Below are 27846 nucleotides of genomic sequence, written 5' to 3'. Positions count from 1 at the left end.
ACCAGATCATTGTGTTGGGCACATTATAGCAATAGTCATATTTGATCCTCACAACAACCCTCTGACCTAAATACTACAATAATCTCCATTTAATAGACAAGATAGTCTTTGAGCAACTTATTTGAGGTCACATAGTCCCATGAATAGTAGAACTGGGATTTGAACAGAGGTAATTTGACATAAGAGCCCATACTTTAACTCAGTTACCCACAGACTTGTTCTTTAAAGGCCTAGATAGTGAAGGTTTCAGGCTTTACATGCCAGATGATCACTGGTATTACTGTGCAGCTCTGCTCTTGTGTGAAAGCAGACATAGATAATATAAATAAATGGATGAAAGTGACTGTGTTTCAATAAAACTTACTTATGGACATTGAAGTTGAATGTCATAAGTTTGACATGCTATGAACTATGCTTCTTCTTCTGAGTTTCTTTCAGGCATTTAAAAATGTGAAGACTGTTGCATCTGGGTGGTGCAGTCAGTTAGGTGACCAGTGCTTGATTTCTGCTCAGGTCATGATTTCGGGGTTATTAGATTGAGCTCTGTTGCAGGTTCTGTGCTGGGCATGGAACCTGCTTAAGATTCTCTCTCTCCCTCTTCCTCTGACCCATCTCACCCCACCCCAGCTTGCACACACACTCTCCCTCAAAAATAAAATAAAAAACAAAATTAAAAAACCCATGAGGACCATTTTTAGCTTGCACTCCACATAAAAACAGGCAATGGCCTGGATTTGGCCAATGGTTGTGGTTTGCTGGCCCCTGCTCTAAACATTAAAATTTCCAGGGCTCCTCACATTCTCAAATCCAATAGATAACTTCTTTTTTTTTCCCCTCAGTGGATAACTTCTTAATGCTGATGATATACCCCCACTCTTTTCTCCTCCCATGATTTTGATGGCAACACTCATTTCCAGCTTTCCTTCTACCTTTATGATCCATTAGTCTTCTTCTGAAAGCTCTTTTTTTCTATCTACCTCTCAAATGTTGGTATTTCCCAGGATCAATAGTTGACTTATTTCTTTGTTTACTCTCCTAGAGTAATTGATTCTACTTTCATGGCTAACACCTACTGTTAATGTAGTAACTCAGAGCATGGGCTTTTGAGTTTCCTTGCTTAGGTTTAAATCCTGGCTCCAATAAATACTACTTATGTGACCTCATAGGGTTCTTGTGAAGGTTAAATGATTTATTATTTGGAAAACACTTGGAACCATGTTGTTAATATATGTTTAATAAAAGATTCATTTTCATTATGTTATTTTTGTGCTACTATTATCAGATATTTACTTCCTAATCTGTATCTCTAGCTCAGACTTCTTCTCCTTTGAGTCCTAGACCCATATATCTAACTGCCTATTTAACATCATCTGTATTTAGATGTCCCACTGGCATCTTGACTTCAACGTGTTCCAAACCCAGTACATCATCTCTCTCCCACCCCCACATCCCCTCACCCTAATGTTATTTTCTTCCATACATTATTATTCTTGTTAACAGCAAGGCTGTACACTCAGTCACTTAACTAAGAAAGCTGGGAGTCCAGTTTCATGTGAGAAACAAGTGACATGAAACATCCACCTTTAAAACCAAGAAGAGACTGAACATTTTAAATTCCCCTCCACTGGAACTTGAGATTAGCTATGTGATTGATTTGAAAATTTTTCCTCTCTTCCCTTTATTAATCTTCTCCCCTTCACTCCTGTCAGAATGATCTCTCTATGCTTTATACTTGATGTGCCCATTTCTAACTTCTCACCTTTGATCACACAATTCCTCTCATCTAAAAGGCACCCCCCCCATATCTCCAAACAAATGCCATTCAAGAGCTAAAACACTCATGAAATCATCTTGACTTCTCTAGTCAACAAGATGAGGTATAGTTTAGAACTGAGAGCTTCTATGTTTAAATTGAATTTATTACATATTTCATGCTTTATAAAGATTTCCATCACAAGTCTATAAGTCAATTTGTTTCAACTGGATTATAAACATCTTGTGTCCACAGAGCATAGAATGTTCTCTTTTGTGAATTCTCCATAGTGTTTCACACAGGTCTCCTTTTGCCTTCAATCATTTTTTTCTCTGTCTCCTTTCCCTCCAATAAGCATGGACCAAAAAATTCTACTTTATTCACTATTATCCTTTTTCTGACTTTCTTCCTTGGAGATTTTTCAATCTATTTTTTAGAGATAATTTTTTATACCTATACCTGTGACTTCCCAAATTTTCATCTCATTTCCTAAGTTCTCTCATGAGCTGCATTCCTATATCTCAAATTTTTTTTTAAATTTTTAATTTTTTATTTATTTTTTTTATAAACATGTATTTTTATCCCCAGGGGTACAGGTCTGTGAATCGACAGGTTTACACACTTCACAGCACTCACCAAATCACATACCCTCCCCAATGTCCATAATCCCACCCCCTTCTCCCAAACCCCCTCCCCCCGGCAACCCTCAGTTTGTTTTGTGAGATTAAGAGTCACTTATGGTTTGTCTCCCTCCCAATCCCATCTTGTTTCATTGATTCTTCTTCTACCCACTTAAGCCCCCATGTTGCATCACCACTTCCTCATATCAGGGAGATCATATGATAGTTGTCTTTCTCTGCTTGACTTATTTCGCTAAGCATGATACGCGCTAGTTCACTCGGCATCAGGGAAATACAAATCAAAACCACAATGAGATATCACCTCACACCAGTCAGAATGGCTGTATCTCAAATTTTTTGATGGACGTTTTCTTGAGGATGTCTTGCCTGACGTCTAACTTAACATGATATTGAAATCTTAACTCATCATCTTCCCTTCTCACCCCACCTTCATCATTGCTTAAGGCATCACCATTTTCTGTCACTGGATAAAATTTACAGTCATCTTTGACTACCTTCACCACAAATATATAGTCATTCACAATCGTATATCTACTGTTCCTTTATGTGTCCTTTATGCACCATCCTTTTCAGGTCCACTACTATAGTAACAACAACAATAGTGATAACTGTAATAGTTAATGTGTATGAGTGTTTGCTGTGGCTAAGTACCAGGCTAAGTATTTTAAATTTATATTTACTTCATAGCATTATGAGGTAGGTATTCTAAGTATTTTTTTTTCCATAGGTGAGAAAACTAAGGCTCAGAGTGGCAGAGCTAGAATCACACCAGAATGGGTTTGGACTTAGATTCCTTACTTAACCACAGTGTTACTTATTCGTCATCCCTAGATTTCTATAATTTCTTCCTAACTGATATGCCTGTGATTTCTTGCTCCTCCACTGGTCGTTCCTACATACCATTTCCAAAATAATCATCCCCAAACATAGCTACCATTATTTCATTTCTCATCTCCAAATCAATTTCTATCTCCCTTTTATCCACTAAATTAAATCTAGCCACAGCCTAATAGATAAAATCTTCCACAATCTTACCACAACTTTTTCCAGCTCTGTCCCTTGGAAGCATGGATTTAATCCATGAATGAATTAAACCACAATGTTCTACTAAGCCATATCAAGACTTCATTTCACGTTTGCTCCTATCATCCACTCACTCCTTACCCTGTTGTGAGTTCCTAGAGGGAAAAGGATGGGGATGCATGCTTGCACCCTACAGTGTCTTCCATCTAGTCTATACTTAGTGAGTATATGTCAAGAGCTTGATTGTAGGAGCTGAGTTACCACTTGGAGATTGGATTGTTTAATTGTTCCTTAACACTCTTCCTATTTCTCTCTTCCCATGAGTCCTCTCATTTTTCCATTCCCTGGCATAATTACCATACAAAAAATGTAAAAATCCTCTCTTCTGAGATATCAACATCCTAGGAAAACCTTTACCTGTGCATCATCATGTCACCAATTTTTTCCTCAGTTTATTCCCAAACATACCTCCATGTCAATCTTTCTTCATTGCTTGGTAGTTACCATTAAACTAAATTTTACTCATCTAGAAAAAGTTTCTGGAGATGACCACTGTGTGAAGATGACAACACAGTCTACAGCACAAAGTTCTTTGGTGAATCTTGAGGTAAAATATTTTACGTAAACTGCAGACATTCATGTTAGTTTCAGCACTGGTCAGGGCCCCTGAGTGATTGTTATCTAAGAGATGGCAAAGGAAGTGACCACTAGGAAGGTTAGTTCCAAATGCAGGTATTATAAATCTCCAGATGTTCTATATCCCAGAGAGAAAGCATTTCTGTTTTTATTGGATTCTTAAAAATTTTGTTCATTTGTGTTTTAGATCCTTGCTGCTTTCTGAGTATTGCCACAGATTAGGGACCACAATGTCAAGGTACAGCATGGAATGCCTTTATAGTTCAGAAGTTTATGGTTTTTATGTTTAAGCAGAGATTCTTTTTTTTTTTTTTTTTTTTTTTGAGAGAGGGAGAGTGAACATGGAGGGAGGGGCAGAAGGAGAGGGAGAGAGAAAATCTTAAGAAGCCTTCACCTTTGCAGACATATACACACTAAAACACACACACACACACACACACACACACACGCATTACTGAACAAAAGTGTCATTAAACAATGTTTACCCTTACTACACATGATTCACATTTTTCTCTTTTAATTGATTTAATTTAAAATAGTGGTGATAATCTGCTAAACTGATTTCAAAGTACTTTGAATCATAGCCCACATTTTGAAAAACACTGGTTTAAAGGATGGAACAAAAAGAGATGATAAGATGTTCTGTTTTGTGCTACTAGAGTTCAAGCATATATTGCATGCAACTGATAACGCTGGGAGGGGTCAGTTCTTAAATCACAGCTAACGACCAATGCCCACAGCAGGGATAACAAAAATAATTAACTGGAGTATATTGATTTTGTTATCAGCTTTGCACAATTCCTTGTTTAAATGTAATTTTTCGTGGTTTTGTGTGTGTGTGTGTGTGTGTGTGCCTGTCACTGCATAGCATGCTACCCAACTATATGGTAGTCTCTTTCAATGTTTACAATTATGTAAGAATTCCACATTCTTTTGCAAGTTAGGTAGAAAGCTATGGCAATTTTTCAAAGATTATTCATAAATAAGATATTGTGCTTATTTATTTGAAAATATGGTCATCTTATTATATATGGAATAATATTAGCTATGTTTCATGAATTTGTTATGGTTGTTTTTTCCCCCAGTGTGGGGTATATAATAATATTGAGGCATTAGGGTAATATAGTGTACAGGGTATTCAGGTAAGCATCATGGGGCCAAAGGGACTGTACAGTCTTAAAAGCTGAGTGTAGTCACCAGTTGCTCGGATAACTGATTAGCTCAAAATTCTGTCCCTTAATACAGATGTTAGTTCTTCTAAAGTTACACTGTAGTAAGAACACAGCAAAAGGACAAGACAGATTTGAGCTATTGTTTCAGAGATTTTGTTATGATATAAAGATCTTTCTGAACATCAATTCATAGTTTCTTGCATTTGCATTCAGAAGTTCTAGATGAAAAAATAAAGTAAAATAAGGAAAGGATGGTGGCAACCAAGTAGATAGATAGTAAACAGAGTGGGAATAAGTTTTTTTTTTTTTACTGCATATCCTTTTATTCCGATTTTGAGCAATGGATATAAAATACCTATTCAAAAATTTAATAAAAAAGAGAATGCACAAAGAAAAAACAAGGACAACAAAAAATAACAACCAAAGAGAGCTTTCTGACAATGAAGAGGCAGCATAATGTAGGCCAAGTGGGAAATGCGATTTGGAGGAAGAGAGACCTATTTTCCAATCCTGCCTCCACTCTTTACTACCTGTGCAGTATCAGGTATACCAGTTAGCTTGCCTGATCTTTTCTCCTCAGCTGTTAAATGAGAATAATAATACCTATTACATAGAGGCTGTAGTGAAAGTTATTTAAGTTAACATATTTGTAGCACTCAACACAAAGAAGATTGTGGTAGGCAGGATAATGGCCTTCTAAATATGTCAGCACATCTCCAGAACCTGGGAATGTGTTAGGTTACTTGGCAAAAGGTTTTTTGTTTGTTTGTTTGTTTTTTATTCAGATGGAATTAAGGTTGATAATTAGATGACCTTCAAATAGGGAGACTATCCCGGATTATCCAGGTGGGCCTGATGTCCATACATGGGCTCTCAAAAGCAGCAGAAGAAAGCTGCAGGGTCAGAGAAAGAGATGCAAAGGAAGAAGAGGCAGGAGAGATTCAGACTGTGAAGGGACTTACCTGTCCTGACTGACTTTGAAGTTGGAAGAATGGGGCAGCAGACCAAGAAATGTGGGGGGCTCCCAGAAACCTCCAGCTGACAACCAGCAAAGAAATTGGGACTTCAGTCCCACAACTGCAAGGAAGTGAATTATGCCAAGAACCTGAATGAGCAAAAAAAAAAAAAAAAAAAAAAAAAAAAAAAAAAGATTCTTCCCTAGGGCCTCCAGAAGCAAATGCAGCCCTGCTGACATCTTGATTTTTAGCCCAGTGATCTCCATTTCTGACACACACAGCTATAAAAATAATAAATGTGCATCGTTTGAAACTGCTAAATTTATGGTTGTTGTGGACACAATGGAGAACTAATACGAAGATGTTCAATAATTGATAGCAATTGCTATTGTTAATTTGGGGTGATCACAGAAATCTTAGAAATCAGTGATCACTATTATCTATTATAAGATTATTGATGCCCCACTAATCTGGATCCTCTTGAAAATCAATGGTTGTTGGGTAACCTCAGTGCCTCAGAGCTGGAGGGTGCAAACATGCCAAAGGACTGGGACCCCAGAGGCTTTGGCACCTGTTTCTGTGTCTTTGTATTGAGGCTGCCCCAGACTCCATATGCCAACCAAGAAGTTTTGGAGAATCAAGTGCTTATTGATTTTATCGGAATGCATAAAATTTATTAAAATTCATAGAATTATTGGAATTCATAGAAATATTGAAATTCATGATATACCTATCATCTTTTATGGGTGGGAAAATTGAACAGGTAGAGATCTGGGTGAAGGTAAGAGTTTCCCATTTCTTTCACCTGTAAAATAATGATAGGTATGGTGTTTACCTAAGTCATTAAAGTCTACAATGAGCAAGTTACGTAGTTCCTTTGAGCTTTAGTATTGTCTGTACAATAAAGAGGATAATGTACCTATTTTATGGACTTGTCCTGAGGGTTTACGTGAAAGGTTGCATGTAAAACGCTTAGCACATAACTTCACACTCTCTAAGTGTTAACTGTTGTTGAGTTGTCCTTTGGAAGATGTGTTGATAAGGAAAAGTATTTCTTATCTAATAATAAATCATGACTTCCTAGGGGAAAAATCACTGTATCTTCATGTATAATGTCTTATTTCCTTTTGTGAGTTCAGGTTAAAAAATATATCTTTTGATTTTCTCTGTTCTGCTTTTACCATCATCATTTTTTTTTTTACTTGCATCATTTCACATCTACCCTATGAAGTAGGGGTTATTATTCACCCATTTTACAGGTTGTTATCAGGCCAGAAATCAGTAATATTTAATTCTGCCCCTGGAATGCTATTTTAGCCTTGATTTTTTTCACAGTTGCTCCACTGAAGGGTGTGTGTGTGTGTACATGTGTGTGCCTACTGCACATATGTGCAACATGCAGAAAGAGCCTCACTACTAACTTTCTAACGGTAATTTTGAGACATGTCATATAATAGGCCATTCTTGTGTATGTGTGTATGTGTGTGTGTGCTTAGGGAGAGGAAGAAAGCATGTGTGTGCATGTGAGTGGCGGAGAGGAGCAGAGGGAAATGGAGAAAGAATCTCAAACAGGTTCCACCTCTAGGTGTGGAGCCTGACATGGAGCTTGATCTCACAACCCTGAGATCATGACCTGAGCTGAAACCAAGGGTCACACACTTTGCCAACTGAACCACCCAGATGCCCTGAATAGGGCCACTTCTGACTTTAGTCCTATTCTATGAAATGATTTCATCAGGACCACCTTTAATTCTTTCTGAATAATATTTGTTTTGGGACCCCCATTCTATTGAAATATATTTTGCTTTTGTATGTTTTTCTTAATGTTCTATTTGTGGAAAGCCTAATGTGATTCACACGAATTAGAAATAGGTGCTAGATGCCCTATTACATCACATCCAATGACTAGTTTTCTAACAAACTAAAATTAATGACCAAAACATATTAATTATAATAATGTCTTCCATGTATTGATTGTTCACAGTATGTCAGTGTCTTATAGTGTCTCATATAACAATTCAGTCTCAGAAGATGTTATTATTAATCCCATCATACTGATGAGGAATCTGAGGCTGAGAGACAAAGTACCTCGTACAAGTTTACACAGTTACTTGTGGACAGGGTCTGGATTTGAACTCAGGTCTGTGTGCATCCCCCAAGTCCAGGTCCTCCTGGTAGTCAAAACAGTCCTATGGTCTGACTCCTTTTACATCAACTCTCTTGCCCACATTTAAGGCTTTTACACTGGATAATGGAAGAAGTGGACCTGGGGAAAGTTTATATTTTAATTTTTTTTAAGTGATAAACCACTTGAACTGTCCCTGCATGCCCTGGGGATAATTGCTTATTTTCAAATGACTTTCAGATGCTTTTTGGGATAAACTCTAGTCCATTGCCTCTCAGACTTCAGTATGCAAACAAATCATTGGGGAATCTTAAAAATCAGATTCCAATTCACTAGGTCCGAGAAGGAGTTTAAGAGTCTACACTTATAAATAGCTCCCAGGGCATGGTGCGGCTACTGCTGTGGGGACAACAGTGGGGAGTAGCAAGACCCAAACCCTCTCCATCCTAGCCTCTCTTTCCTAACCTTGTGATATCCTCACTATTATATAGAAGTTCTTCATATTATCTTCCCTACTGGGTTATAAGAGATGTGCTTGCATCAGCCTATTTTCTCAGATCCTTAAAAAAAAAAAAAAATCTAGTGTGGGATTAATTGAAACCAGGTATCAAGGCTAAAGAATGGAGGCAGGAAATAACACTCCTCTTCCCCCCTCCCCTACAAACCTTCCTTCTCAGACTCTACTGTGAAAACCATCTGCCTGTCTTTTCTGCTTCTTTTGTCTTAATTTTTCAGTAAGTGTGTGAATGCGTGTGTGTGTGCATTTATGGGTGCTGGTTCTGAGAATGGCTATACAAGGCCAGAACCATAGTCACTGGAATCCATCGGTTTCCATTCTCCAAAATAACAGAGTGCAGCACAGTCTGGATTTTCTAGATGTCTTGCTTTTGGTGGTGTGAGCTAGATCAGATAAGTGTGAGTAGTTAAATCTTTGTCATGTTTAATTCTGCCCTCCACCTGAATATGCTAGCTGGGCATATGCTACGTTTTCTTAGCTGCCAGTATAGAAGTGTGTGTGTGTGTGTGTGTGTGTGTGTGTGTGTGTGTGTGTGTATTGGGGACAGGTAGAGGGTGAGAAGGCAAGTCACAAGGATATGGCAGTAAAGATGGTAAATATAAACATGACAAGGAAGTAGAGGGTTGTAATCTTGGCAAATGTGGTTTTAGTTTCCTCTTGACTTCCTGGAAAGATCTCTGGAGAGCTTTAGGAAATGTGTTCAGTACTAGCAGGCAGTCTTGGGTTCTGGCTTTGATTCTCTTGCTACATAGTTGTATGACTTTGGAAAGTCATATTTACTCTCTGGGCCTCAACTTCTGTGTAGGTAAAATGAGGGCATTGGGCCCTGCCCTGATCCCTGCTTGATTCCCACCATCAACTCTTCCTTGCAAAAAGCTAGGGCAATTGCATTGGCTACCAGCGTCTAAGTGCTAACCCCACAGTGAGTAATGGAGAACCCAACCTAGGGAACCTGCAATTTTTTGCTCTGTCCTACCAGCTTTTATTTCTTTTAGAAATCATCTTTTGTTGCTCAATCAAGCATGATGCACATGTTGTGTATGAGACCACAGTTGAATCACTCAGGACTCCTTCTTTATGATCAGGATGGGTCAGTTGGTCTTATGGCTCAGAGGACTTGAGAGACCCATCAATAGAAGGGAAGCTATGGAGTTTTAGAAAGAATGACATTATGAAAATCTCAGCTACTAAGCTCTGGCCTCACCGGCTAGCCTCAGCTTTGCCCTGATCTAGAACAGATGACTGCAATTTCTGCCTAGAATGAGGCATCCTTTCTGCCTATAGGATGCAAACTTTGTCATGCCCCTCTATGAAAACCTGGAAAATGACCAGGCCAGGTTAGGTTGGTGGCACCTTAGGCTGCAGGATGCTTTGGGGAGAAAGGTCCTGTCCCTCATATTCCAGCTAACAGGAGGCTTCTGAACAGCTTAGTGTACTTAGCTAAAAACAAGCATGTTTGGCAGGAATAAAGCAGGTAGAGATCCTTTGGTGCCTCTCCTTCAGTGATAGAGCCATGGCAAAAGACAAATTAGAATATTTGAAAGTAGGCTGGAAAGAAATAGCATGACACATTTGAAATATCCATTCGATAATTAAGTAACTGAATGGCTCAGAGATTGAAATTTAATATGCTAAGGAGTGAAATGAAATGGCAAAAGAGAAAATGTACTCCATTGCTCCTAATTCTCTGGTTCTAAGGAGTTCCATTATTGTTTACTCAGGGTTTACAAGACAAATCGTATGCAATTTTAGCATGCTTCACATCAGAATCAATTATCTGGACTAATTCTCTCCTCAGCTAAGCAAAAGAAAGCAAACACTTGGATGGATTTCTTTCCACATGTTTCAAAACATCTTTGGGTTCTCTTCTGTCCCTCTCCTCTTCCTTCATATCTTTAATTTTCTGGCCCATCCTTCTCCAAGCCTGTATGGCTTTGTGTGTCATTCTGGTTGTGAATTCTAGAAAGAATGGAATCTTAGGACTGTGGCTCATATAGTTGGCAGAGATGAGAGATATTTGGTGCAAGTTTCTATGTTGGAGCATATACTGAAGCCAGAGGAACCTGTGACAACACATTTGAGGACTGTATTGGCTCTATATCCCTTCACTACGTACCTCCTTGTTCCCTGAGTAACTGTGGATCAGGACCCACCGTGGCAGCCAGATGCTCACATCACCAAGAACAGAGCAGAGACCTATGCCTTCCTTAGTCTCCATCTTTGTGGATGCTTTCAGTTTTTCCCCATTATGAAATTGCCAGTTCTTCCCTACCTGTCTGCAACCCGATCTTTGCTATTTATGGGTAAGTATAATTTTAACCCATCTAAGAAGATATTTGCTTATGATTGCCTAAAAAAAGTAACAGAATGGGCGCATTTTCAGATCCTACTTGAGTAATCCTCATTCTGTTCTGTCTCTAAGCAGTGAGCATTAGAACAAATTGCCCAATACAACATAAACAGTTTCACTTAATGTAGAATCTGTTTCTCTCATTTGCTGAGTTGGAAGGAGGTAATTCATTATATTCCGGTAACATAGTAATAAATAGAAAGTTTAACACAAGAACCTGGGTGATTTGGAAGCACAAATTCAAACATTCCCCTCTCTGCTACAGCAGCACAGAGCCCGTATTGTATGGGGTTGATCTGAGTCCTTGAAAAAAATATACACACGCGCGTGCACACACACACACACACACCCCATGTGAGATATATATATATATATATATATCCATCCATGAGAGCAGCATCTCCAAGGAATCAAAACATAGATTTCAAGTGGCATTGAGTTTTCCTTCAATCTTGCAAACAGAGAAAGAGCAGCTCCTCTTGACCCTGTGGGTTTCCTTTATTTCAGGCTAAATATTTGCTTTGAAACCACTTGCTACTATGTGAATGTATTTTCATGCCTTTTGAGTTACAATAAGCAGATTTTAAAGAGTGAGTGAAAGGTACTATTTGGCACCATTTATATCTCAGCTTTGTAAGAATCTATGGGAAAGGAGACATGATATAAATCATCTGTAAAACACCAACCCCCCCCAAATCCAGTCTGAGACAGACAAAAGACAATATTGAATGCTGATATACAAACTTGTCATATTTGCTAAATGCCACGAAGATAAATTATATGGCAATAGACAAGTGGGTCTGGGTACCATATCAATGTAGTAATTTCTCATTTGAAGTAGGGCTGACACACATGCACAATCTCTAAAGGGAGCATTATTGATTCGTCTGTGTCTCTCTTACTCATATAATAAACTCGGGTAAAGTTCACAGATTCTGTCTTCCAAGCTGGTTTCTTGGCTTCAGGCTTTTCATGAAGGAGTGATAACCTTGCTAGCCACTCAGGCATCACAGCATATCTGACTATGGCCAGAAACCCAGTTTGGCAATGGGGAAGAAGCTCTTCTCATAGTCACATTCTTAGAGTCCATGGAGAAATACCAGTATCTGCAAATACAGCTCAGTACCCCTGTGTGTGTGTGGGGGGGGGGTATGATAATGTCCAAGTCAGTATATGTGTTTGGAGGGAGGGGGTGTCTACTTTAGAGCAGAGATCTGACTGAGGTCCCCCCATTTGAATTTCCTAGTTCATTTAAGGAAGCCAGGAAAACAAATCTGGTCATTTCTTAAGTTTGAAAGATACAAAACAGAAAGAAGGGTAAATGGACTCTCATGAGTTCACCTCAGGTCTCTGCATCTTAAAGTGGGTTTGGCAACAAGGCCAGTGTCCTAATTCCCATGCCCGTCTACCTCCCAGGTGGTTTTTGAGGAAGCCTGGGAGCAGCTTCTTACCTGCCTGATACCTACCCAGGGATGGAGCAGATCACTGACTAGGGTAGGGCAAAGCTCTGGTGCAAGACAACATCCGGAAAGAAAGGATTCTTTTGGAGATTGACAAGAGCCACCTTTCCTGACACCCCTAGAGCTTTACCCCATCTCATCTCTCTCCCTGTGTCCAAAAAACAATCTGTTGCTGGCTTTGCTCTGCACCCCACTACCTCAGCCTACAGCCCGACAGCCAGCGCCTCCCAGTCCTCAGCATCCCAAGCACCCTCACTTAACCCGCACCTCGCCATCCCATACGGCTGCGCTCCAGCGCTTGAGCAGCGAAGCTGAGGGCACAGGGCCTCCTGTCGACTTACCCCGGGGCCAAGTGGTTTGTCCGGATCTGCGTGCTCTGGTGTCGGCGAACCAGGGCGCGCGGTGCGGCCGCCTCGCGGGACTCGGTCTTCGGGCGGCGCGCAAAGAGCAGCCGCCTGGGACAGCCGCGGGCCTGGAGGCTGCCGGGCTGTGGGCAGCGGAGCACAGGGAAAGGGGCGGGGTGTGGTGAGAGGCGCGAGTGCGGGCTCCTACCTTGGTTTTTTCCCTCCGCTCTTCAGTTATCCCTAAACTTCCCAGTAGCTGGCCGGCCCTCCTCACCTTTCGCCTCCGTCAGCGCCCCGAAACTCTTCACTCCACCCGCCCCCTGCCTGTTCTCTCGCTTCTCCGGGCTTGTATGACCCAGCCTGGGCCGCTTCAAACACACGCACTCTCTTAGCGCAGCCAGCCACACAATAAGAGCCAGGGAAGAAACTGACACGGGCAAACTGACAGGGGCGGCCGACACGGGACTGTGAGCGGGGAGAGAGAGAAGAGACGGGGAGAGAGAGACAGGGAGAGAGAGCCACAGAGAGAGAACCGCATTTACACTCTCACATGCACAAACGCACACTCAAGCTCCAGCTGCCAGGTAGCGGCTGGCGGGAGACCCCGCCACCCCTCCAAATCTTTCTCGACTAGAGGTTTCTGTCCCCTTCTGCTGCCGCTTCTGGAAAATGCTGTACAACGAAGGGGAGAGAAAAGCAAAGAGGGGTGGGGAGGGGAAAATCAAGGAGGTGCGCTCCTTTTCTCCTCCCCACCCCTAGCTCCAAAAATGTCCAACCCTGAGCTCTTTTCCCTTCTATCTGCTCCCGGCTTCCCTCTGCTCCTCTTCTCCCTTTCTCCCTCCCTTCGGGTGTCTGCGAGCTGCGGAGAACCCGTCGCGGTTGAGGGGTGTGTGTATGTGTGTGTGTGTGTGTGTGTGTGTGTGTGTGCTGTGTATGGGGGTGGGGGGGAGAAAGCTGCGGATGGCGAAAGCACCTCTCACCTCCCCCAGCCCCGGCCGAGGCCTCACACACCCCCAGCTCCCGGCAGGGGCGGGCGGGGCGGGGCGGGGGAGGCGGGGAAGGGGGAGGGAAAGAGGGAGGACGGGGCAGCCTGCAGGGGCAGCAGCTACTGCCGTCTCTGCAGCTCGGTGGCCAGGGGTGGAAGGAAGCCGCAGCCGCAACCCCAAGTCACCCCCCGCTGCCCTGTCCCACCGCCTCATCTCTCCCCCCTCGGTACGGAATTTTCTGTTTCGTTCGTATGCTCTCTCTGGGCCTCCCCCTCCCCTGGGTGGTGGCAGAGACTGGGGGGCTGAGCGCGGGTGCGGGTAGAGGGGACCGGAATGCCTCGGGGCGGTTGGCTTGCAGACTCTCTTTTTGCCCCTTGGCTTGAGTACCCCCTGCTTTGGACAGTGACACCCCCACCCCCACCCCTCACAGCCCAGGCTCTGTGCTGGCGGTGGTGGGGCTGCACTGGCAGCCACCAGTCATCCCGGGGGAAGGGGAGTTGAGCCAATGAGAGCGTAGGCTAGCGGCTGGTGGACAGCCGGACAGCGGGACAGTGGGACCCTGAGTCGCCAGGGGCTGACCTGGGGTCATCTGGTCTGGTTTTAATCCCTGACGGATTTAGTGTAACCCAGTGCAGGCAGCCCGGGAACTAGCCAGAATCTCACACTGTGTCCTTCTCACCCTCAGGGTCGGTCTCCCAAGACCAGCCTAGATTGAAAGGAGGTGGGGAGTGGGGACGGATAGTGTGCTATTGTAGGATGTGGGAGTAAGTTGCTTCGTGGTGGCAGTGGCGTCTATGTGGGGAGGGCAGTGTCACCGGACACTTGGGAGACTCGCTGATTTTTGTACCTCTGTGTCCCATGAGCCCTCCCCCCATACTCTTACACCCCAAATGCAGATCCCCTTGAAGCTTCCTGGGGACAACTGAATGGCTCCACGCCGCCACCCCCCCCCCCTGCCCCCAAGCCTGAGATTACTACCTGCAACCTGCAGGCACTTAGGTCCACTAGCTAGCTGGCAGCGTCTTGTAGCCCGACCTCACAGCCCCAAAGCTCGGCGGCTTTGTCTTTTATCTCCCTCATTTCCTCTCTTCAGAAAGGCGGGGGTGCGAGGCTCTCTGCCTTTTGAACGCTGCACTGGTACTTGAAACCCTTTTCCCTACCCATTCTCAGAGTAATCTGGAGTTCAGAGAATGCTCCACTGTTCTTCCAGGTGTTGCCTGCGCGCACACTGTGAGCTTGAGTTGAGCTCTAGAAGGAGCCAGAACCTTCTGCCCTAAGTAGCCGAGTGTTCCATTGCCTTGTCATTGAAGCTTGGCATCCTTATGTTTAGTGGGAGCCCTAGCAACTCTCCTAGGCTACCCTGGGAAAGTCCCTCAGGGCACCAAGCAAGAAACGTTTTTCTGTTGTCCTCAGTCCTCTTCAGCCTGAGGTGGCCCAGTATTCTGGAGAATATTAAGCTCTGTGTGGGAGCAGGTCATCTGAGAAAAGTATTGCTTTGGGGGATGAAGAGTTTGTGTCTGTGTGTGTGTTTGGGGGATGGTGAAGATGGACCCCCCCCATAGGGTTTAAACACTTCAGGAAGTGTTTCTAAACATTGGGCAATGATATACAAGAAAAAAAAAATCACTTGATTCTGGAAACCTTTCTGCCTTTCTCCCATTCAAAGGCAGTTTTACTGTGGCCAAAATCCTCAAGTGCAGAGCTTCCCAAACAAGCGAGGTCAATGTTGTGATTAATCTGGTTCCTCTTTTGGCATGAGGGGTCAGTAAGAGAAGTGGCTCTGGACAAGACCTTGGACAAGTGGGGTGTCTCTTTTTCTCTGACCAAAGTGTGGTCTAGCTGAGCATTCCACCCAAGCCTAAGATGCAACAAGAAGCAGTGCCCAGAAAGAGAAGGAGAACCCTATTCTTGTGAGCCTGCTCCTTCAAAGGCCTTATATACAGTGCAATTGATAGTGGGATTATGGGTTTTTTTGAATTTTGATGCTTTTCCAGTGGATTGTGGATAAGACCCCAAATTTTCTTCTTGTACTCACTCTACCCTGCTAACCTCTTCAGGAGATCAAGGATATATAATCTCTTCCAAAGTTAAAAACACCAAGCAAATGTCAGGCACCACCATGTAACTTCTAGGTCAAACTCACTGGAGGGTCTCTTAATGCAGTACGCTGACTTGGGCAGGAACCTAAGCTTGCCTCAGTTGCTTGTCAGCCTTAGAGCGGGGGTGCTCATCTTCTCTGTGAATATGGAAATATTCAAGTTTTCTTTTCTTTTTTTTTAAGATTTTATTTATTTATTTGACAGATAGAGATCACAAGTAGGCAGAGAGGCAGATAGAGAGAGAGGGAAGCAGGCTCCCTGCTGAGCAGAGCCCGATGTGGGACTTGATCCCAGGACCCTGAGATCATGACCTGAGCCGAAGGCAGCGGCTTAATCCACTGAGCCACCCAGGCGCCCCGAAATATTCAAGTTTTCTACTTGGTAGCTGAGAATGTGTGTCTGATTGAACTATCCTAGGGCAGTTTGCAACCAAAGGCTACAACTGCAGAAGTGGTTCAAAACCAAAAGTGGAAGTGAGTATGAGTAATGGAGGCTAAGTCTACCTGGCTTTTAGGGGAGGTTAGCTGCCTAATGTCCTGGCCTATTCAAACACCATCTGGATATGACTTCGTAATGCAATTGAGACTTCAACACTCATGGGCGCTGTCTTTACTCTTCTCACAGCCTGGACTAGAGTGGTAAGTGGAACAGGTAGATCAGAGTTTGGTGTAGTATCAGAGACACAGTGAGATTGATGTGAGAGACCCAGAGAGTAAAGGCATTTAAAATCTTTTCCCCCTTAAGCAGGATTTCTCAATGTAGGCAGTACTGACCTTATGGGGCCATGTGGTTCCTTATTGTGAAGGGCTGTCCTGGCATTATACACTGCTTAGCAGCATGTCTAGCCTCTGTCCACTAGATGCCAGTAACACTCCCCACCTTTTGACAACCCAAAATATCTCCAGACATTGTCACATGTCCCCTAGGGGGCAGAATTGGCCTCCCCACTGAGAACCACTGCCATTTAAAGTAGTGTCCTACCTCAAAGATGGTATTTTACCTTAATTCTCCCCACACAGCCTGTCCAGATCTTGTATTGAACAGAATCTCCGAAAGTATGGAATAGCTTGTAAGGAAACAGCATAACAGAGAATTCTGACAAATTGAAAAACGTTGACAAATGATTACATTCATTGTTATATTCATTGTTATATTCAACATGGAACTTCTGTTGAGTACTCACTATAAGTAGGGTGTCGATTATAGCAAAGACCTGTAAAGGCACAATTCCAGCCTTCAATATACTAAGAAACTATTGACCTTTATGGCCCTAAAGGGAAAGGGTTACAGATTTTCATGGATAACCCGTTCCTGGATTGAATCCAACCCAGATTTCTCCTCCTTTTATTTTCCTTTGTCCTCAAACAGTGACTTACTCTTTAAGGTTCTGCCTTAGGGAGATTGCTCTTTGTCTTGCTAAGCACCATAGCTCTAAGTTTAATTTTTTGTGACTTCTCTTTCTGTGACACACAGGACACCATAACAATGTATCCAGCATTGGCATTACCACAGCATCACAAAGCCTTTAACAAATTGAACAGTTTGAAAGGCAGCCTTTTATTTACAAAGGAAAGGGCTTCTAGTCACCTGCACAGTAGAGAAATACTCAGCAGTGGCAAAGACAAAGGACAGGAATGGAATGGAAAAAGAGAGGATTCTTAAAATTCTGTGGAGTGTTGATTGTAGGTTTTAACTCAGCTGTCTCTGTCTCTTGTTGCCCCAGGAAGCCAAAGAACACTAATGTGAGTTGTAGGATCCTGCTCAGGATTTCAACAAAGGAAAAGAGAGGAGGAAGTGGGAGTATCTGTACAAAATCAGCTGAGTGAGTGCCTGACTTTGAAAAGGAGTTTCTGGTGAGCCAGACCTATACCAGGGTCACTTGCTTTGAATAAGTCCTAGGTCAACACAGTGCAGATATAGATGGCAATATGTCACTTGTGAAAATCCAACACAGGCACTACCAATCGGGACATTTGAACTTTATATATTTGTGAATTACTATTCTCTGGCCAAGGCTAATTCTTTGTTTAAGTGAAAGTTTTGCCTGAATTGGAACCATGAATGGCTGTAAGTAATTGAAAACATATTTCACGTTTCAAAAGGGTGTTCAAATTCTTATATCATAAGAGGTTCCCTGTAATCACAGCATATGGCCTCAAATAGTGATTCATCTTAATAAAAGAAGTGCAAACAGAATTGTACTTCATGGATTAGGTAAGGGCTTTGCTGTGCCTACCATTAATAGGAATGCAAATGCAGCTAGCCCTGGGCAAATTTATAAAGTGGAATTACTACATCACAGAACATCTAGGAAACACTGGGCCTTGCCTAAGTTTCCTTGATAGTGACAGAGACAAGACCCCAGTCAAGTCTTGCTGCCTTGTGACTGACTCTGTGTGTGGTCTCAGCAAGGGCAGGTTTAATCTTTATTCTGCTTGCCCCCATCCCCTTAGCTTATTAAAAACCTGCCCTCATGGAATGATATGATCTGCCCTCATCAAAATACCAGAATGTTCTCACTCTCAGGAATAGCTCTGTCTTCAGCCTTTTTTTTTTTTTCCTTGTTGTCAAGAAGTAAAGCCTCTATCAACTTAGTAAGGAAAGTGAAAGCATGAGGGCATGGTATTTTTTTTTTCATACAAAGACTTCCTGAGAGATCTAAAAGCGCCCTAGTTGCAGGTCAGGCTTTGTAAATATGTGGAGGACTGGGTAGGACAGAGAAAGTTTGTTTCTCTTGCCTTTTCAAGAATAGGCGATTTTCTTTTTCAGGAAGGGCTTGGTACAAAAATGAAATTTTTAATTTGAGTATTTTTCTCTGGAGGATTGGTTGGTGTGAAGGAGTATCTGGTGAGCTGTGCTTTATTCTTGATCAATGACCCACATCCTTAATGGGCAGAGTAGTGAGGAACTAGCTATGAAAGTCTCTTGGAGAGTGGGTCCTATAAGAATATGTAAGCTTTGGAGTCAACAGACTTTGGTTTTAATTCCAGCTCCATGTCTTATTAGTTGTAAAAGAAAAAAAGCTATAATTTTGATCAAGTTTGATGATTTTGTATGAATATTTTATGCTTTTATTTCTTATATTTAGGTCTTTGATTAATTTTGAGTTAATTTTTGTTTGTGATGTGAGATTGGGGGTCATTTTCTTTTTTCTTTCTTTTTTTTTTTTGCATCTGGATATCTGGTCTCAGAATCAGCTGTTGAGAAAAATGATTCCTTCTCCATTAGACAGTCTTGGCACCTTGTCAAAAGTCATTTTGTCCATAGATACATGGGTTTATTTCTGGACCCTCAATTCGTTTAAAAATATATATATTTATTTATTTATTTGAGAGGGAGAGAGCACATGCATGAGAGTGGGGGAGGATCAGAGGGGGAGAGAGAAAGAGAATCCTCAAGCAGACTCCTCACTGAGCCTGGAGCCCAGTGTGGGGCTCCATCCCAGAACTCTGAAATCATGACCTGAGCTGAAATCAAGAGCCAGCCACTTAACGGACTGAGCCACCTAGTTTGCCCTGGAGCCTTAGTTCTATCCCAGGTGGGTTAATTTGTCTATCTATGTTCCAGTATTGCACTCCTAATTACTGTAGCTTTGTATTGAGTTTTGAAATAACTAAGTGTGAGACCTCCAAAATTGTTCTTCTTTTTTCAAGATTGATCTGGGTGTCCAGGGACTCCCACCTCCGTATAAATTTGAGCATCAGCATTTCCATTTCATCAGAAAAGGCCATTAGGATTTTAATTGTGATTATACTGAATCTGTAGATCACTTTGAAGAGTACTTCCATCTTAACAATAATGTCCTCCAAGTATGACACACAATCATTCCACTTATTTAGGTTTTCTTTAATTTCTTTCAGGAGTACTTTATAGTTTTCAGTGTGTAACTCTTGTTCTTCCTTGGTTAAGTTTATTCCCAAGTATTTTACTCTTTTTGATGCTATTGAAAAATTAAATTGTTTCCTTAATTTCCTTTATGAATTGTTTATTCCTAATGTACAGAAACATAAGTGATTTGTGCACATTGATCTTGTATAGCCTGTCACTTCATCTAATTTGTCCATTAGCTCTAATAGTTGGTTTGTTTATTCTTTACGATGTTTTCTGTGTATAAGTTCATACTGTCTGTAAGTAGAGATAGTTTTATTTCTTCCTTTCCAATTTGGATTCTTTTTATTTCTTTTTCTTGACTAATTGCCCTGGCTAGAACTTTTGTTCCAATATGGAATAGAAGTGAAAAAGTGGGTATTCTTGTCTTATTTCTGATTTTAGAGGAAAAGATTTCAATTTTTTTGTAATTGAGTATAAAGTTATCTGTGAGTATTTCATAAATGCCCTTTATCAAGTGGACAAAATTGCTTTATGTTCCTAATTTTTTAGGGTTTTTATCATGAAAGGGTGTTGAGTTTTATCAGATGTTCCTTTTTTTTCATTAGTAGAAATGATCATGTAATTTTTCCCTTCATTCTATTAATGTGGTATATATTAAATTGATTGATTTTCTTGATTCAACCTTACATTCTTAGGTTAGTTCCCATTCAATTATAGTATGCAATCCTACTAATATACTGCCGAGTTCAGGTTATAGTATATTATTGAGGATTTTTACATCTGTATTCATAAAGGATACTGGACTATAGTTTTGCCTTTTAAGGTCTTGGTCTTACTTTGGTATCAGAATAATGCTGGTCTCATAGCATGAGTTAGGAAGTATTCTCTCCTATCTTTTGGAAGAGTTTAACAATGATTAGGTTTAATTCTTCTTTATTGATAGAATTCTTTATTGATAGAATTTATTGATAGAATTGATAGAATTCACAAGTGAAGCCATATGGTGCTGAGCTTTTCTTTGAAACAATTTTGATTATGGAACATTTTTGATTACTGACTGAATACCTTTGCTTTTTACAGATCTTTTCAGGATTTCTATTTCTTCTTCAGTTTTGATAGTTCATATTTCTAGAAATGTTTCCATTTTATTTCCAGTTATCTAATTTCTTTGTATACAACTATTTAATTTTTTTCTTATACCTGTTTTATGTTTGTACGATTGAGAGTAAAATGTCCCCACTTTCATTTCTGGTTTTAGTAATTTGAATCTTCCCCCTTTTCTTAACCTGTCTAATGAAATATTATTAATTTTGTTGATATTTTTAAAGAACTACACTTTGCTTTGTTGATTTCCTCTATTTCTTTTTCTATTCTCTGCTTTATCTCTTCTCTAATCTTTATTATTTCCTTCCTTCCACTAACTTTGGGTTTAATTTTTTTTTTAGTTCCTTAAAGTGTAAAGTTAGATTGTTGATTTGAGTTACTTTTTTTAAAGATTCTATTTATTTATTTGACACAGAGAAAGAGACAGCGAGAGAGGGAACACAAGCAGCAGGAGTGGGAGAGGGAGAGGGAGAAGCAGGCTTCCTGCTGAGCAGGGAGTCTGACATGGGGCTCGATCCCAGGACCCTGGAATCATGACCTGAGCGGAAGGCAGACACTTAATGACTGAACCACCCAGGCGCCTTGAGTTCTTTTTTTTAACACAGATGTTTGCAATGTAAGTGTCCCTTGGAACACTGCTTTCATTATATCACATGAGATTTGGTGTGTTATATTTTCATTTTTATTCTTAACATATTTTTAAATTTTCGCTTATGATTTATTCTTTGATACTTTTGTTGTTTGAGAGTTTGCTATTTAAATTCTATGTTTGTGAGATTTCCTGTTTTCCTTGTCTTATTGATTTCTATTTCTAGCTTTACTCCATTGTGATTGGTGAAGATACTTTCTATGATTTCAATATTTTAAAATTTGTTGAGATTTGTTTTGTGGTCTAAACATTTGTTGGGTGGAGTATTCTGCAAATATCTGTTCCATCTAGTTGGCTTATAGTATTATTCAAATCTTCTATTTTATTATTAATTTTTTTGGGTCTCATTTTTCTATCCATTATTGAAAATGGGGTACTGAAGTCTCCAGCTATTATTTTAAAACTATTTCTCCCTTAATTCTTGAATCATATATATTGGGTCTCTGTTGTTTGGTGTATGTATATTTATATTGTTAGATCTTCTTGATGAATTGAACCTTTTATCAGTATATAGTATTTTTCTTTGTCGCTTACAAAAATTTTTGACTTAAAGTCTATTTTTTCTGTAATTAGTATAGTCACTCCAGCTTTCTTTTGGTAGCTATTTGCATAGAATATCTTTCCATTCTATTCTTTCACTTTCAAAATCTTTGTATTTTGGCTCTAAAGTGAGTCTCTTAAATGCAGACTATTCTTGCATTATGTTTTTTGTTAAACCTATTCTACCAATCTCTGCCTTTTAATTTTAGACTTTAATCCATTCACATTTAAAGTAATTACTGATAAGGAAGAACTTTTTATTGCCATGTTACTATTCTTTTTCTATCTATCTCTTTTGTTTCCTAATTCCTCCATTTATACCTTATTTTTTGTTTAATTTCCCTTTCTGCTTTGGCATTCTGTATGGTAAATGACCATTATGGGAAAATTAATAATCTGTTCTTCATATATTTATGCAATAACTATGAAATAGAAAACCCTCACTTGCCTCTATACCTACTTTCTCATCTTCTTTCATAGGCATGCAAATAAACTTCTCTGGTTTCTACTTCTTATAGCCATACTTATCTACTTAAATGTTCAACCATCAGTTCAAACTCAGTTCTGAAATGGACTACTTTCCCCCAGAAAACCCATTTTATTTTAATAAGTAAAATATAATCAGGAATTCTTATTATTTTGGTCCTCCCGACTTAAGTTTATTGTGGATTCTTCCCTCTCCCTTGGGCCTCCACTTCCATAAAATCATTAACATCTATTGGCAATTTCTCCTTGTCACTTGGATTTGAGGGAAAAATTCCAGACAAAGGTCATAGTATGTGAGGATTTCTGGGCAAAACATGATATGTTTTAGGAAGAGAAAGAAAATAAAAACAGAATATTCAGAGGCTAGATTATGCAATTATATAAAATCATGTGATGACTTGTCATGCTAGAGACTTTGAAATTTATCCCAAGAAAAATGAAAAGCCATTGAAGAGGAGAGTTATGTGACCAGGAATCCATGTTAAAATGATCACTCTGTTTCGATAGAATGGATTAGAGGAGAAGAACAATAGAGGCAGGAGGATTAGCTATGAGGGTGCTGAAATAATATAGGAAAGAAGTAATGGTGGCCTAGAAAAAGGCAGTCACAGTCAGGTTGTAGAGAAGAGGACAGAGTCATCAGATAGTTATTAGTGATGAATTGACTGTAATGGGTGCGGAAGAAGAATGTGTCAAAGACCATTTCCAAGCTTCTGGCTTGAGCAAGTAGGTGAATAGTGATACCATTTTACTGAAGTGGGAAAACTGATAGACATATTTGAGAGGAAGAATGTGGGTTCAGGCAGGATAGGAAGAAATTAAGATGCCTGTGAGACATCCAAGAGGAGATGTTACAGAGTTGATCATATAAATCTGGATCTCCAAAAAGATGTCAAGGTCGGTGACAAGATTTGAAATTGTCAGCATGTGTATAGTATCTAAAGCCATGTGATTTAATATCACCTAAGGAGAGAGTATAAATAGAAGAGGGCAGAGGGCTAAGTTGGTGTAGTCCTCCAACATTTATAGATCAAACAGTGAAGTAAAGGCCACAAAAGAGACTGAAAATACTAGAGAGATAGGAGGAAAATCAGAATAGTGTGATATTCCAATAACAGTTGAGGGTGGTAGCCAAAGGATAAATATTTCAAGAGGGAATTCAAGAGAGTTGGCAGAAAAGAGGAAAAGAAAGAGGGATTAGTTGGGGCATATGGAGTCAAGTGAGGTTGGTTTTCTTTGTTGATTTTTAAGATGAGAGAGCCTTTGAGATGTTTAAATCATGATAGGAAGAATCCAATAAAAAAGGAGGGAAGAAGAAATGAGATAATCAATATAGTGGAGTCCCCAAAGGGTACAGAATTAGCTTTAGAGAGGAGGGGGGCATCTTTTCTACTGTAATATAAATGAAGGAGGAAAAAGCATCAGTGTGAATTAAGATAAGTTTGTAGATTTCATGGTACAAAGGTGGGATAGTTTCCTTCTGACCTTTTTATGTTTTCTGTGGAGTACTGGGAAATGAGACCATTTATTGAGAGGAAGGGCTCAAGGTGTAAGGGTATGGAGGTTTAAGGAGCATGTAGAAAATAATTTTGAGAATGGGAGATCCACTAAGTGTGTAAATTAGAACCACCAGGCACTGTTGAGAGCAAATTGGTTTTCTTCTAACCCTGCTCAGCAGACTGAGTGCAGATGCAGAGAAGGGAGATGGTTAAATTATTCAGGATTTTGCTAAGTGGGTGTGATAGAATTATTGTGGATCCAATGAGTGGGGGATGTGATGGATGGTTGAATCCAAGCTCCATGCAGAGAGAAGTAAAGGCAAGTGGAGGCTATGGTTGTGGTTAAAATAGAGGGCTCAATGAACAGGTGGTCCCAGTGAGGTTGAAGAACTTCATTGTCTTGAGAATGAAGTGCACACAGCAGAAGGATAGAGAGACTTGTGGTAAGAGAGTGGGGTCAGAAATTAATTTTAGAGAAGGAGTGGTTTCTAGCCTGACAAAGTCAACGGTGTGGCTGTGAGAGTGGATGGCTGAGGTACAGTGAAGGAGGAGAAGATAACTGGAAATAGAACTGAAGGATTAGGCTGTTGGTTGGATCATCCATACAGCCATGGATGTCACTAAGGGTGATGGCAGGAGTTGGTGTGTAGACAAAGTTGAAAATCCAAAATTTTCAGTGAATGGAAGAGGGTGGGGATGGTGGTGATAAAGTGACTGGGAATTTGGTGTATAATAAGAATGTTAGAAGTCTATTTAGCAGAATGGTATGAGTTTTAAAGTATCAGGGATTATATAGAATCTGGAGTGAGACTGCCTGAGCTTAAATTCTGATCCCACCACAGAGTGATGATTGTGAAGTTACATAATCTCTGTGCCTCAGTTTTTTTTTTATTTGTAAGGTGGGAATGATAATATTACCTACCACATAGGTATGTTAAGAGATCAAATAAGTTAAAAGCCGAAGAATATTTAAAATAGCATCTGCCCTGTAGTTATATTTTTATGTAGTATCTTTCTTTACATAAGGCTGGGTACTCATCTCTGATTATTTTCAGATATAGGATCTCAACCACCTATAGACATCCCATTTGTCAGCCTGAGTGGTTTTATTTTTATCATCTGTGACCCACTCTTACCAAGGCTATGTTCAGCAATGAGGTCATCAGATTTAACCAGGTCATCAACAGGGAGGCCATGTTTTCTGAAGCCCACTTTGTTTAGCAAGAGGCTGATGGGGAATATATCAGTTGTGTCCTTAAAGTTGTTTTGGTAATGAATGTCATTAGACTTATAAGCAGAGTGACCTGACAGGAGCTTCATCAGTGCCTTCGAAGCCACATTAAATAATGTGGTGTAACCACTACAAATAAACGTTTTCCTATTTGGGAACTAGAAACCAACCAGCAAGACCCACAGTATAAGAGCCTCACACTGCACAGGAAAGCAATGTCGAGTGGGACGATGAGAGGGTAAAGCCATTCCCAGGGAAATCCTCTGTCAGAGACAGTTATATATCCCTATAAATACTTAGTAGTCCTAGAGGGTAAAGCTGGAGGATATATCATCATGATTTGACATTCTAATGCATGTCCAAAGCAAGCATTTATTCTCTAGTTTCCCCCATCCCACCCAGATATGCCAATATCAGATGATTCTAATAGAATCACAGGTTCAGATGTGGAAAAGGCCTTAGAATTGAGGTGTGCATTAATGATAAATGTTATATAACAGGCTCAGTGGATTATGATTTCTTGAATAGTTGGAGGAGGGTGGGAACTCTGAATCCAAATAATACAACCATCCCTACCCCTACTCTCCTATACACTTGTACTTTCATTTAACAAATAGTTATTGATTGGGATATATCAGTAAACAAAGCAAAGATTCCTGCTCTTATGCAATTTCCAGGAGGGGAAAGGTAGAAAAGAATACATAGCAGTGTATTTGACAAAAATAATCATGGTTATTTATTCTAAAAGTGTTGAGTTACTTCCTTTTTTTCTACCAAGATGACACAGGACTATATTGAAAGAAAAACAACATGCCAACAAAGCATGCTGATTTTTCTCCCATTTCCCCAATAAGTACCTAGTACTGAAAATGCAGTTTTTTAAAAAGATTTTCATTTATTTATTTGACAGACAGAGATCACAAGTAGACAGAGAGGCAGGCAGAGGGGTGGGTGGGGGAGCAGGCTCCCCGCTGAGCAGAGACCCCGATGTGGGGCTCAATCCCAGGACCCTGTGATCATGACCTGAGCCGAAGGCAGAGTCTTTAACCCACTGAGCCACCCAGGCGCCCCTGAAAATGCAGTTTTTATGCGTCTCTAAATGTGTTCTTTAGAAAAGGTCTGGTAAAATAACTATGAGCACTTCTGGCCCATCTCGGAGACACATCTCCACAGTAGTGAGTGCCTTAAGTCAGAGGTGGAAAGGTAGAATTTTAGACATTAATGGGCTGGGAGGGTGTAGGTGATGTGAAGACCAGGAATCTTCATTCTGGCCATGGCTATGGGTTCCTTTTTTAAGCCAGACATCGTGTTAGATTCTAGATTTAGGAGTAAGACAGTTCTTGGTTTCAAGAAGGTTTAAATCTGTAGGAGAGAAATAAACACTGCAAAAGATAATCACAACATGATTAGTGCTGTATCAGTGGTGTGGGCAAAGTGGTGGGATATGTATAGAGGAGAAAGAACGACTAATCACTAACTCTGTGGGAGTCTGGGAAGGCTTCATGGAATAGGTGCTATTTTAACTGGAGATTGAAAGATTAATGAGAGTGTGCTGAAGAAAGAATAGAGAGAAGATATTCTCTGCAGAGGGAACGACATGTACAAAAATAAGAAGCCGTGAAAGGATTTACCGAAAGCACATTTTCTAGTCATGTGAGAACTCTACTATAGCTGGAGCATAGGAAGTGTGTGGGGAAGGTGTGGGAGGGGATGAAATGGAAGAGGGAGTGTGTCAGATTGCCAAGGAATTGGGCAGTGCAGAATCAACAAAGATGTTTTCAAAGCAAGGTGGATATGTAATCAAATATTTTTGGTTTTATTTTTCAGAGAATGGGATTGATAGCTTTATGGAGGATGAAGGAGAGACTAGAGGTGAATGGGGTCAGGGAACTGTTTCCATAGTTCAAATAAAGGACAATGAACATCTGAACTAAAGCAATAACTCTGATAGAAAGGATGGAAGAAAAACTTTTGAGGTCAAATTGGTAAGATTTGATAACTAATTGGAAATACACGTAAAGCCCAAAGAAGAGTGAAGGATCATGCTAAGGTTGGTTGTGTCTATATTAACCAAAATGAGGTATATTGAAGGAAACAGGCTTAAATGGGATTAAGATGAATTCAATTTTGAGACAGCTGTGGGAGATTCATCTAGGTGGTCGGAAATGTGGCTCTGGGTTTCAGAAAGAAAACCAAAGCAAAGCAAACCAAACTAAACAAAACACAGTATCTTAAAAAACAAGTGTGAAGTGTTCTAGAAAGATAAAGTATAGTGAAGATTGAAAGCAGACCAAGGGAATTCGGGAATAAAGAGACATTAACAAGAGGGATTTCAGTTCAGTGGTGGGAATATTGGTTTGAAGTTTAAATGAGAAAAGTTAAAAACAAAGAGATTGTCAAATAATAAAAAGAGTAAAATTAATACCAAATGAATTAAAAAAGCA

At 40.5% G+C, this 27846-nt stretch overlaps 2 protein-coding genes across 2 annotated transcripts in view; one reads left to right on the top strand and one right to left on the bottom strand.

Annotated features, from left to right (window-relative positions):
• TRPC5 (transient receptor potential cation channel subfamily C member 5) overlaps nt 1-13956 on the bottom strand; it is a 254409-nt gene extending 240453 nt beyond the window's left edge. Inside the window, exon 1 of the mRNA XM_004769088.3 lies at nt 12975-13956. The gene's annotated coding sequence lies outside the window, so the exon portion shown is untranslated. The remainder of the gene's footprint in view (nt 1-12974) is intronic.
• A 110-nt stretch (nt 13957-14066) lies between these two features.
• The window catches only part of RTL4 (retrotransposon Gag like 4), a 366008-nt gene continuing 352228 nt past the window's right edge, over nt 14067-27846 (top strand). The window contains exon 1 of the mRNA XM_004769089.3: nt 14067-14189. The gene's annotated coding sequence lies outside the window, so the exon portion shown is untranslated. The remainder of the gene's footprint in view (nt 14190-27846) is intronic.

The sequence above is a fragment of the Mustela putorius genome, unplaced genomic scaffold (assembly GCF_011764305.1).
Source record: "Mustela putorius furo isolate JIRA1106 unplaced genomic scaffold, ASM1176430v1.1 tig00003901_pilon_pilon_pilon, whole genome shotgun sequence".
In the NCBI taxonomy this organism is placed as follows: Eukaryota; Metazoa; Chordata; class Mammalia; order Carnivora; family Mustelidae; genus Mustela; species Mustela putorius.
Note: the sequence above shows the minus strand (reverse complement) of the source record. Positions and strands in the feature narration are given on the sequence as shown.